Source organism: Canis aureus, chromosome 10 (genome assembly GCF_053574225.1).
Source record: "Canis aureus isolate CA01 chromosome 10, VMU_Caureus_v.1.0, whole genome shotgun sequence".
In the NCBI taxonomy this organism is placed as follows: domain Eukaryota; kingdom Metazoa; phylum Chordata; class Mammalia; order Carnivora; family Canidae; genus Canis; species Canis aureus.
The window spans coordinates 24,038,276-24,048,366 of NC_135620.1; the positions used below are offsets into that span (position 1 = coordinate 24,038,276).

Genomic DNA, 10,091 nt, shown 5'->3' on the forward strand with positions numbered 1-10,091 from the left:
TTATGTGTAGGTCTCTCCCTTGACTTTGCTCAGCTGCTACAGAAAAGCATTCTGTAGTCTCTGTCCTGGGGATAAGGGTTGTCCTGGACCCACAGGTTTTCTGAAAACAAGGTGAGGAAAAGGAGCTGGGATTTGACCTTTTAGCATCTAGATTTTTTGTCTGTTCTTTACAGTTTCTGCACTTTATGCCCACCCTCCCCAGTGAGCACCTCAGATGACCTATAGGAATGGGCAAGGTGTGGGACCCCAATGCCCCCGGAACTGTGCTCTCTCACAGCCTTCAGCAACCCTCCCACCTGCAGCTCTGCCCTGGCGGTCCCCCAGAGCCAATGTGCAAGAATCAGGCCTTCAGCCTCCCCCTGCTGCTGTGTGACTCACTACTCCTTCCTCTGCTTCCCACCTTCCAAAAATGTGCACCATCCTTTGTCTGCTGCTGTCTCCTCGCCTGTTCTCATGGACCTTGTGCATTTGCAACTCTTTTTACTCCTTTGTAGGTGTTTTCAGCAGAGTTTTGGGAGGGAGCAGATGGAGATTCCTAAGAGGCTCTTTTGCCTCATTTACCCAGAAGTTCTTTCAGGTTCATTTTCACTCTGAAGTACTTGAGGAGAACAATTTCCAGACCCCGTTCTGAAATAACACTTGCTGTCAGTCAACACAATCACTTTTTATTTTACTTGGAGGTAGGTCATTCTTTATAGGAAAAGGATTTCAAAGTCCAAACACACACACACACACACACACACACACACACATACACTAATCATATTAGTAAAACACTCTTGACCTTTTGAACAAGATCCAAATGTGGCCCTCTGCTTTTGTCTAGGACTAGGGGACAAAAAGCATGAGAGGTATTTTGAGACATGACCCTGGCCCCAGTGCTTTACCAGACCTGTTCTGTCTCCCGAGCTTGAGTAAAAGCAAGAAAGCTGAATACCTTCTCCTTGGAATTAATCACGAGCCCCACCGCTCCCTGCTCTCTGTGTTTACACATGACTGCTATTGTGTTGTATCTGCTGGCGGATCTCCTTTCATCTACAGGCCACACAAAACTCTCTTCATTGAGAGCCGCACACGTGGCTCTTGAATTGAGAGGGGCATTTTAGCAATAATTCCTTATTCCTTTTACTGGAGGGCTCAAAGTCTTAAGGAGGGATCACTGTTGTTTCGGTGTGTTCTGCTGTGCCCAGCTGACACTAAGTCCAGATAAGCAAAGGGGAGAGAGCAGAGCCAGGAGGCTGTCACAGGGGGAGGTAGCTCTGTAGGTGGAGTATAGGGTTTACAGGAGAATGAAAGGACCAGGATGGAGAGGACCTTGAATACCACACTAAGGACTTCATACTTTCCTGTAGGCAGGATGAGCTACTCAAGGATCTTTAGCAGGAGAGTAACATGAGATAAACTCCCAGGATGCTTTAAAAAAATTTAAGTGAAAAAAGAAAAGAAAATTAAAGTAACATTTAGTTTGTTTTGTGCAGCAAAAAGAGAAAAGAAAACCCTTAAGTTGTAATAATACTGTGGCCTGATATCACTCTTTATAGTGAATAAATGCTGTCATATCCATGATTTCATTAAAAAAAATTAAACTGATAGCTGTGGTTGGGAGGATTCAGAACAGGAAGAGGCTAGCATCTAGGCAGCCAGTTAGACAAAGTGGTTCTTAACCCTGGCTGCATAATCACTGGAAGAGCTTTTTAAAAAAATTCAGATCTGGGCCTCTACCCTGAGATTTGGTTTCAGGTGGTCTGAACCAAGGGAGGGAGGGAATAAGAATCTGTGTTCTTAAGACATTCCCTGGGTGGAGCCCTGAGCTATTGTGACAAACCAATAAAGGAGACCGGCCTCAAAGTGGGGAGGCAGAGGAGGAAACAGTTTGGAGGGAGGCTTCCCCCTAGGGAGGGGAAGGTGAGGAGGGAGTCCCACCTGAGCCCTGCCTGTTTCAGGGCTTAAGGGGAAGGAGACATGAGGAAGACCATCGAACTGGGCTTGGAGAGCCAAGTGGAGGCTGGTGCCTTCCCTACAAGAGAGCTAGAAGAAGATCAGATTTAGAAGAAGATGGTGCTAGGGGACATTCAAGTGCCAAAGGAGCCTGGGACTTGAGCATCTGGCTCCTACTTAAAGTCATGGAATGCACGGAGTTGGGGAAAGGAGACTACAGTTCACATCCTGCTGGTCACCCAAGTATGTGGACACACACATGGGTACATTTAGATACCCCGACAGTCCTCTCCTGCAGAAGTCAGAAAGCATGGTGGTTCAGAGATTGGGTTCTGGAAGCCAGCAGCCCCATTCACTTGACTGCAGAAGCCCCAGCCTCTTCAGCGGCAGAAAGGCAAGATGCTAGCAGTATGGCTATTGGGATGACTTGATGAGATGCTGCCTGCAGAGGCTGGGCACAGAGCCTGGCACACAGGGAGCATTCTGTGAAGCTGGGAGTAATACTAAAATATGTAAGCTCACTTCTCAAGCCAGGGAGTCATCAAGCCTTTCATTCAGTGTGTCTCACTCCAGCAGCCAGAGAGCCATAAAGTATTTCATTCAGTGTTAGGGAACAAGTCCTCAGGAAGGCATGAAACCTTTAGTTTGTTGTTACCCATTTCAGGTGGCATTCTCTGGGTGTGTTTTTGATGAGTCCTTTGCTTTTTATTTCTAGGACTCCTAAAGAAATGACAGTCCCTTGGTGCTGTATTTAATTGGAGAGGAGCTCAGAGACGGGAGATTATAATTATGACGCCCGAAATGTCAAGCTCTTCAAAAGCCTGCCATTGCCCTCACTGTCACCCCAATCAGCTCTGGAAACCCAAACCCTGCACCCCCACTCCCCACCCCCAGAGCATACCCTGAGTCTCTCAGCCAGGCCTCACCTGGGAAATCTGAGTGACGTTGACATGCAGGCAGCAGGAAGACACACGGTGAACTGAGGAGCCTGTGCTGAGCTCACAAGAGGTGAGTTGATGATCTGCTATTTATAGCCACACTAAGAGGCTCTGGCCGCCAGCTCGCCAGCTTGGTGTGAGGCTGCTGGAAATGATGCCTTCGCAGAGCTGAGAGCACAAAATGCAATTGGTGATTCATGGGCAGCAGCCACATGAAATACAAACATTTCTGTGCCCCAGCCCCACTCGCCTTTCAGACGCCCCATTTGGAAGCTTGTTGAACAGAGTTGCTAGCCTGCGGCCTCCCTGTCTGCATGTGTGTGGACAGAAAGTGAGGATAGGTGGGTTCTGCTCCAACCAGGGGCCTGAGAAGGGCAGCAGCACTCCCTGGAGGATACCAAGAGCCTGAGCCCACCCTTCCCAGAGGCCTTGGCCAGAACCCAGGTCAGGCTGAGTCAGAGCCAAGCCCTGGCCTCTGGAGGCCACCTGTGGTGCTGCCCCAGAGGGCTTGTGGGGGCAGAAAGAAAGGACACTTCCTGCTCCTGCCCTCTGTCTCTAGAGGCAGCACTCTCATGGAGCAGCTTCCTGATGATGCTTGTTCCGCAGGACGTACAAAAAGGTACAATGAGGAAATCCTGGTAGCTTTTTTATTTTTTCCCCCAATTTCATAGCCCAGCACCTGTTGCCTGAAATAGCTGTTGTTATTTTCCTTTGGTAATGTCTTGGCTTTCAGGCCAAAGTCTACTTGGAGGCCCTAACTCAACTCACCCTATGCGTGGAATGCGCCAGGGATCTCAGCTTCCTGCAACCAAGACAGAATTGAAAGGACCCAACCAGGATAATGAGGCATAAACCAGGCAATCTCTGGAGCCAGACGGTTTGAGCTCAAATTCCATCTCCATAATTGCTGGCTACTTGGCCTCCATCACATTCCACCAAGACTCAGTTTCCTCACTGGGAAGATGGAGATAGTAACAGAACCTACCTCACTGGATTGTGAGGAAGATGAAAAGAAGAAATGTATGCAGAGGGGTCAGCAGAGTGCCCAGCATGTGGAAGCTGCAGCCCCTGCTGCCGTGTTGGGTTTTGCTATGGTGTCTTGGCCCCTCTCCTGACCCCACTCCTATAAGGCACTGAGGCTCCTTTATGGAGGTGGTACCCTTGATGTCTCGACAGGAACCCTCTACCCATTATGAATATACCTCTCATCAGCCAGCTTAGCAAGAATGATTTCACCACTGGGAAGTTTGTCCCCTTGCACTGCCTGCTCCCTCCCTTGCCTGGGAATCAGGTGCCTATCCCTTGAGGTTAGACTATACCTGTGCTTGATCACCCTACTCTCTTGCCCTTCTGGGTCCTGGGGTAGCCCTTGAAGGCATTAACTATCACCATCTAGTAGAGGATCTCTCCTGAGGGTTCCTGGCAATAATGTGAGGTCTGTAGCCAGCAGGTTCCCCACCTCACCTACCAGCTGGACATGCATTACAAACTGCTGACTCATGAAGGCTCATGTGGTTTTGGCTGTTTGTACATTCTCTCATCTCCAGCTGTCAGCCAAAACATAATTGTAGCTGTCACTTTGGCAGCGAGATGCTGTGATGTGTCCTAATACAACTGCCTCAGCTCCACAGCAGTGAGCTTTTAGGAGATGGGAGGAATCTGCAGCTGCTCCTGTGGAGAGAGCCATTCTGAAAAGTGGTCTGTGTGATGTTCACCCAGGTGCAGCCATGGAGGTGATGTGAACACCAGAATAAGGCACTGCATTAGAACAGGCACTAGCATGCTTTCGTCTGCAGCTATAGTAATGCAATTCTGATGACATCAATTAATAAGAGAGAGGCTGTCATGGAAATGAGGCATTCTGAGCAGCTAAGAGAACTTGGAAACTACCTTTAGACTTAAATGAAAGTTGGACTCTAGTATGCATGAAGTGAATGAGGGGTTGGACATTTAAGTACATGGTATAGGGAGAGGATGCCAGAAATATAGTTGGAGCCATATTGGGAAGCAAGGGACTTGAAGGCCAAGCTTAGGGATGCCTGGGTGGCACAGTGGTTGAGCATCTGCCTTTGGCTCAGGTCGTGTTCCCAGAGTCCTGGGATCGAGTCCCACATCAGGCTCCTTGCAGGAAACCTGCTTCTCCCTCTGCCTATGTCTCTGCCTCTGTGTGTGTGTGTGTGTGTGTGTGTGTGTGATGAATAAATAAATAAATCTTAAAAAAAAAAAAAAAGCCAAGCTTAGACTTGATCATGCAAGCAATAGGGAGCCACTGAAGGACTTAAGGGAGAAAGGGATGTAGTCAGACAACACTGGGAGTCCAGGCTCAAACATTCTCAAGTAGAGGCAATAAAGGTAAGACTCCCTCTGTACAACAGTGGTAAGCTCCTTGGGAAGCTTTCTGGAGCACCTGGAGCATACTACCCTGGATTCAGGGGTGGCTGTGGCTTCATGCTTAGTGGGTAAAAGTGAGAAAGGCCAGCCCTTGTCAGGCCAGTTGAGTGTCCAGCAAGTAATGGGAGGCACAGGGCTCATGCCTTCCTTTGTCCTTGGTCCTTCTAGGCCAGAGTTCATTAAGGAAGCACTCCTGTGCTGATGTGATAAATGCAAGGGACTACAGGTACTTATGCCAAAGGTCAGGGGGCCTCCTGGGGTTGAGACATGGTCCCACTGCCTGTGGATATTGTCTCCCCTACCATACATATATGCTTAGAAAACAGCAGAGACAAATGTCCAGGTTTGATTGACAGAAGGATTCCTAGAAGGAAGGTTTTGCTTTTATAAGAGATTTTACTTTAAAAAAAAAGATTTTATTTATTTATTCATGAGAGACACACAGAGAGGGGGGCAGAGACACAGGCAGAGGGAGAAGCAGGCTCCATGCAGGGAGCCTGATGTGGGACTCCATCCCAGGACTCCAGCATCACTCCCTGGGCCGAAGACAGACACTAAACCGCTGAGCCACTCAGACATCCCAGAGATTGTACTTAAATAAATCCCAGTTTATAGGTTGGTTTCATGAAGATAGAAAAATATGAAGTGTTGGGACCATTGACAGTGGATGAACCACCCACAGCAATGGAAGCCAGAGCATATCTAGACCATCATGTAAGTCAGGAGGAAAACAGGATTCAGTTGACAGAAATTCTATGTCCTCTTCTCAGAAGTGCATTGTTGTGGAAGCAGAGATTTGGCAGTGATTCTCCCTTTCAGCTGTAAGCTAGGGAGGGCAGGATACCTCTCAGGTTGTTAGGGGAGGAAAGGCAGGAGGAAGAAATCCCATTCTGGCATGAGCTGCCATCAGTGTTCCAGGGTTGGGCTGCCAAGGGGCAGGAGGGAGGAGATGCAGCATGTATTGAACAATGAGGAAGTCTGCTCACCTGGGCAGCTCCTGACACAAGGTGACTGTTGTGGGTGCCTGGAACACTTTGGCCTATGGATGGAGCCTGAACCTCATGCTCTTCCCTGAGGGGCAGGCAGCATGTCCTAACAACTACCTCTGCCTACCCATGGCTGGCTTGTAGTAGTATGCCAAAATGTAATTTTGCACTATTTAGTTTGCATTTTCCTTTAGAATTTAACATATATTAGGTTTGCAATTTTTTTTTATTGTCTGAAAAGTCCAAACAATAGAGAGGTGCCTAGGCGGCTCAGTCGGTTAGGTGTCTGACTCCACCTCAGATCATGATCTTGGGGTCCTGGGATTGAGCCCACATTGTGCTCCCTGATCAGTGAGGAATCTGCTTCTACTCATGCTCAATCTCTCTCAATCTCTAAGTAAATAAATTTAAAAATATTTTTAAAAATATAAAGAAATAAGAAGAATAAAGATAATAATAAAAAAAGAAAAAGAAAAAAATGGCCCTTAAATTTTTGCCAGGACAACTTCCACTGAAATTCTTTTAACATGGGACTGAAACTCAGGACCTTAAAATCAAGAGCCACACACTCTACCTCACCAAGCCAGCCAGACTCTGCCCCTTCATGATACTTTTTTTTTTAAGATTTTATTTATTTATTCATAGAGACACAGAGAGAGAGAGAGAGGCAGAGACATAGGCAGAGGGAGAAGTAGGCTCCATGCAGGGAACCCAATGTGGGACTTGATCCCAGAACCCTAGGATCATGCCCTGAGCCAAAGGCAGACGCTCAACCGCTGAGCCACCCAAGCGTCCCCCATGATACATTTTAAAAGTGGATACAATCATGATTCTCCTCAGATATAAAATTAACATGTGTTGAAGATTTATTTTAATTCATCAATTAATGAGAGAAGCACTAAAATATTACAACCAATTCAAAAGAGAACTCAAAGTATTACCCATAGATAGTCAGATAAGGAATGCTGATGTGATTTTAGAAATGGATTCGAAACTGGTCAATACCCACAAGGCAATAGTCAGTTGTACTCCACCAAGCAGTCTGTGTTTCAGTGAACGGGAATTGCTTGCATTCCTGTCAAGCTTCTACAACTTAACTTCCATCTTTAGAGTTGAGAGGTATCTAGTCAAAGACAGCAGAAGGCAGAGAGAACCTAAGTGGGTTGGTTACTCAGGACACCCACTCAATCTCAACATCTCACAATTGTTCCCTCCACTTGTAATTGGCTCCCTACCTATATCCCTCCTAGGATTTCCTCTACCCACTACCTCTGCTACCCACTACCAGATTGCCCAACTCCTTCGCCCATGTTCCAGGTGATGAAGCTGGAAGCTGGAAGGCCAACCTGGGAGAAACAACTATTGCCTGGGCTGAGCCAGCCAAGTGCTCCTAAGGCTCTGACTCTGCTTTTGTGGTGGTGGGTCCTGCAGTTGTGAGCCAGGCCAACTCAGGGCTGACAGTCACTTGGGGCCTTGTAAAAACAATGCTTAAGGTTTTATGAAAAGGGATCAGATTAGAAATACAGAGAGCGGGGAATCCCTGGGTGGCTCAGCGGTTCAGCGCCTGCCTTTGGCCTGGGGCGTGGTCCTGGAGTCCCGGGATCAAGTCCCGCGTCGCGCTCCTGGCGTGGAGCCTGCTTCTCCCTCTGCCTCTGTCTCTGCCTCTCTCTTTCTCTATGTCTATCATGAATAAATAAATAAAATCTTAAAAAAAAAAAGAAAGAAATACAGAGAGGAAAGACTTGTGGTCCAGCACAAGAGACAAAGTGCTTGTCTAGTTCCTAGGATGACTTTGTGCATTTGGATTCTGAGTCCTCCTTTATTGTTTGAGTCAGCTTGGGTGGGTGCCTGTTCCCTACCTAAGAGAACAGCTGACATGTAAGATGTATTATGACTGATGGGCAGGGGTAATATCTCAATCCTCCCTGTCTGAGGCAATTTCCCACAGAGCTCATGGTCTGTGGCACTACAGAGTATTTCAGCAGCCCCAAAGGGCAAAGGGCAGAATTGTCCACGATACAGTAGGAAAGAACAAATACCTGACTCACTTTGCACCCTTGGACCATCACCTCACCTCCTATGAACAAGTTTTCTTTTTTCTTTTTCTTTTTTTCCCTGTTTATTTTTTTAGTAATCTCTACACCTAATGTGGGGCTTGAGCTCATGACCCTGAGACCAAGAGTCACATACTCTTCTGACTGAGCCAGCCAAGTGCCCATGAACAAGTTTTCTTATTTTAAAAATTGGGGGGGGGGGGGCAATGCTCCTTTCTGGCTTGCCTCCTAGGGATGCTATGGGGTTCCAGTGAGAGGCATGGGTATGAGTCTACTGCCAAGGCCAGTCATGTGGTGGGAAATGAGCCCACAGCTCTGGCAGGATGGAGAGCTCGCCCCCTCTGTGCAAAGTGCTTTGGGAGAAGAGGTTTTGTGCAAATGGCCAATCATGATTAATTGATGGAGAGGCTCTCAGGCAAAGGATCAGATTTCACAGATAAATACACACACACACACACACACACACACACACACACACTTTGGCTCTCCTGAGAAGGAAATGTTCATTCAGAGCAAGGCAAGCATATCTAAATGAGTGTTTTCCATACCTTCAACAGGGACCTTCTCAGAATCTTCATTCATGAGCATGAATTGAGTACCTGCTGTATGATAAGCACTGTCCTAGGCACTGAGATTCTGAGATAAAGAGTTAGCTCTTGCCCTTATGGTACTGGGAGGCAGACATACAAAAAGCTTTATGAAGGGTGTAATGAGCACAGACAGAGGATATTCCAGCAGCATCCAGGCAGAGCACCCACCTATGACCCCAGTGGCTTCAAGGATCTTCAGAGCATGTAAAGAGTAAAGTTGGGTGTTGCTGTAGTATTGAGGGAAGCATGGGACTGGCTGAAGTGGGCAGTTGGGCCAGTCATGTGGGGACTTGGGGGCCTCAGAGGGAATTCTATGCTTAAGAAAGTGACTGTTGGGGCACCTGGGTGACTCAGTGGTTGAGCATCTGCCTTTGGCTCAGGTTGTAATCCCAGAGTCCTGGGATAGAGTCCCACATCGGGCTCCCCACAGGGAGCCTGCTTCTTCCTCCGCCTGTGTCTCTGCTTCTCTCTTTGTGTCTCTCATGAATAAATAAATAAAATCTTAAAAAAAAAAAAAAAAAAAAAAGAAAGTGAGTGTTACGGTCAGATTTGTACTGTAGATCAGTTACTCTGCCCATGGAGCACAGATTTGAAGGGAACAGAGTAGAGGCCTAAGGACCCTTCAGGAGATAGTTATATGCATCCAAACAAGAAGCAATGACCTGAGGAAAGGAGTATAGGGAACTGATTCAGGAAATAGTTGGGCCAAGATTTAACCTGAGAAGTGAGACAACAACGATCCTCAGGTTATTAGCAACGGTGACTGTGTGGGGAGAGTGGTACCACCCTAGGAGAGAGAAACCACAGGAAGAGAAGCAAGTAGTGGGGGAGTGGCTGGGTGAAATGATTCAGTCTGAGACATGTTGAATATGAAAGATCTATGTGCATCCGATAAAATCTTTAAAAAATAAATAAATAAACCCTAGAAAAAGGGCAGCTCTGGTGGCTCGGCGGTTTAGCGCCGCCTTTGGCCCAGGGCCTGATCCTGGAGATCCAGGATCGAGTCCCACATTGGGCTCCCTGTGTGGAGCCTGCTTCTCCCTCTGCCTGGGTCTCTGCCTCTCTCTCTGTGTCTCTCATGAATGAATAAATGAAATCTTAAAATATATATATATATATGTGCATCCGAGTGGAAGCATCCAGGGGGAAGGTGGATATGTAAGTCTGAAACCTAGGGAGTAGTTCGGGCTGTGA

At 47.3% G+C, this 10,091-nt stretch overlaps 1 long non-coding RNA gene across 2 annotated transcripts; it reads left to right on the forward strand.

Moving 5' to 3' along the window:
* On the forward strand, window positions 1–9,505 carry LOC144322108 (uncharacterized). 2 transcript variants are annotated; one of them, XR_013387676.1, is made up of 3 exons: window positions 1–111; window positions 2,654–2,946; window positions 3,610–9,505. It is a non-coding gene; the product is annotated as an uncharacterized LOC144322108 (long non-coding RNA). The 2 variants fall into 2 exon arrangements; XR_013387675.1 differs by lacking the exon at window positions 1–111 and adding an exon at window positions 1,676–2,181.
* Window positions 9,506–10,091: the final 586 nt, after the last annotated feature.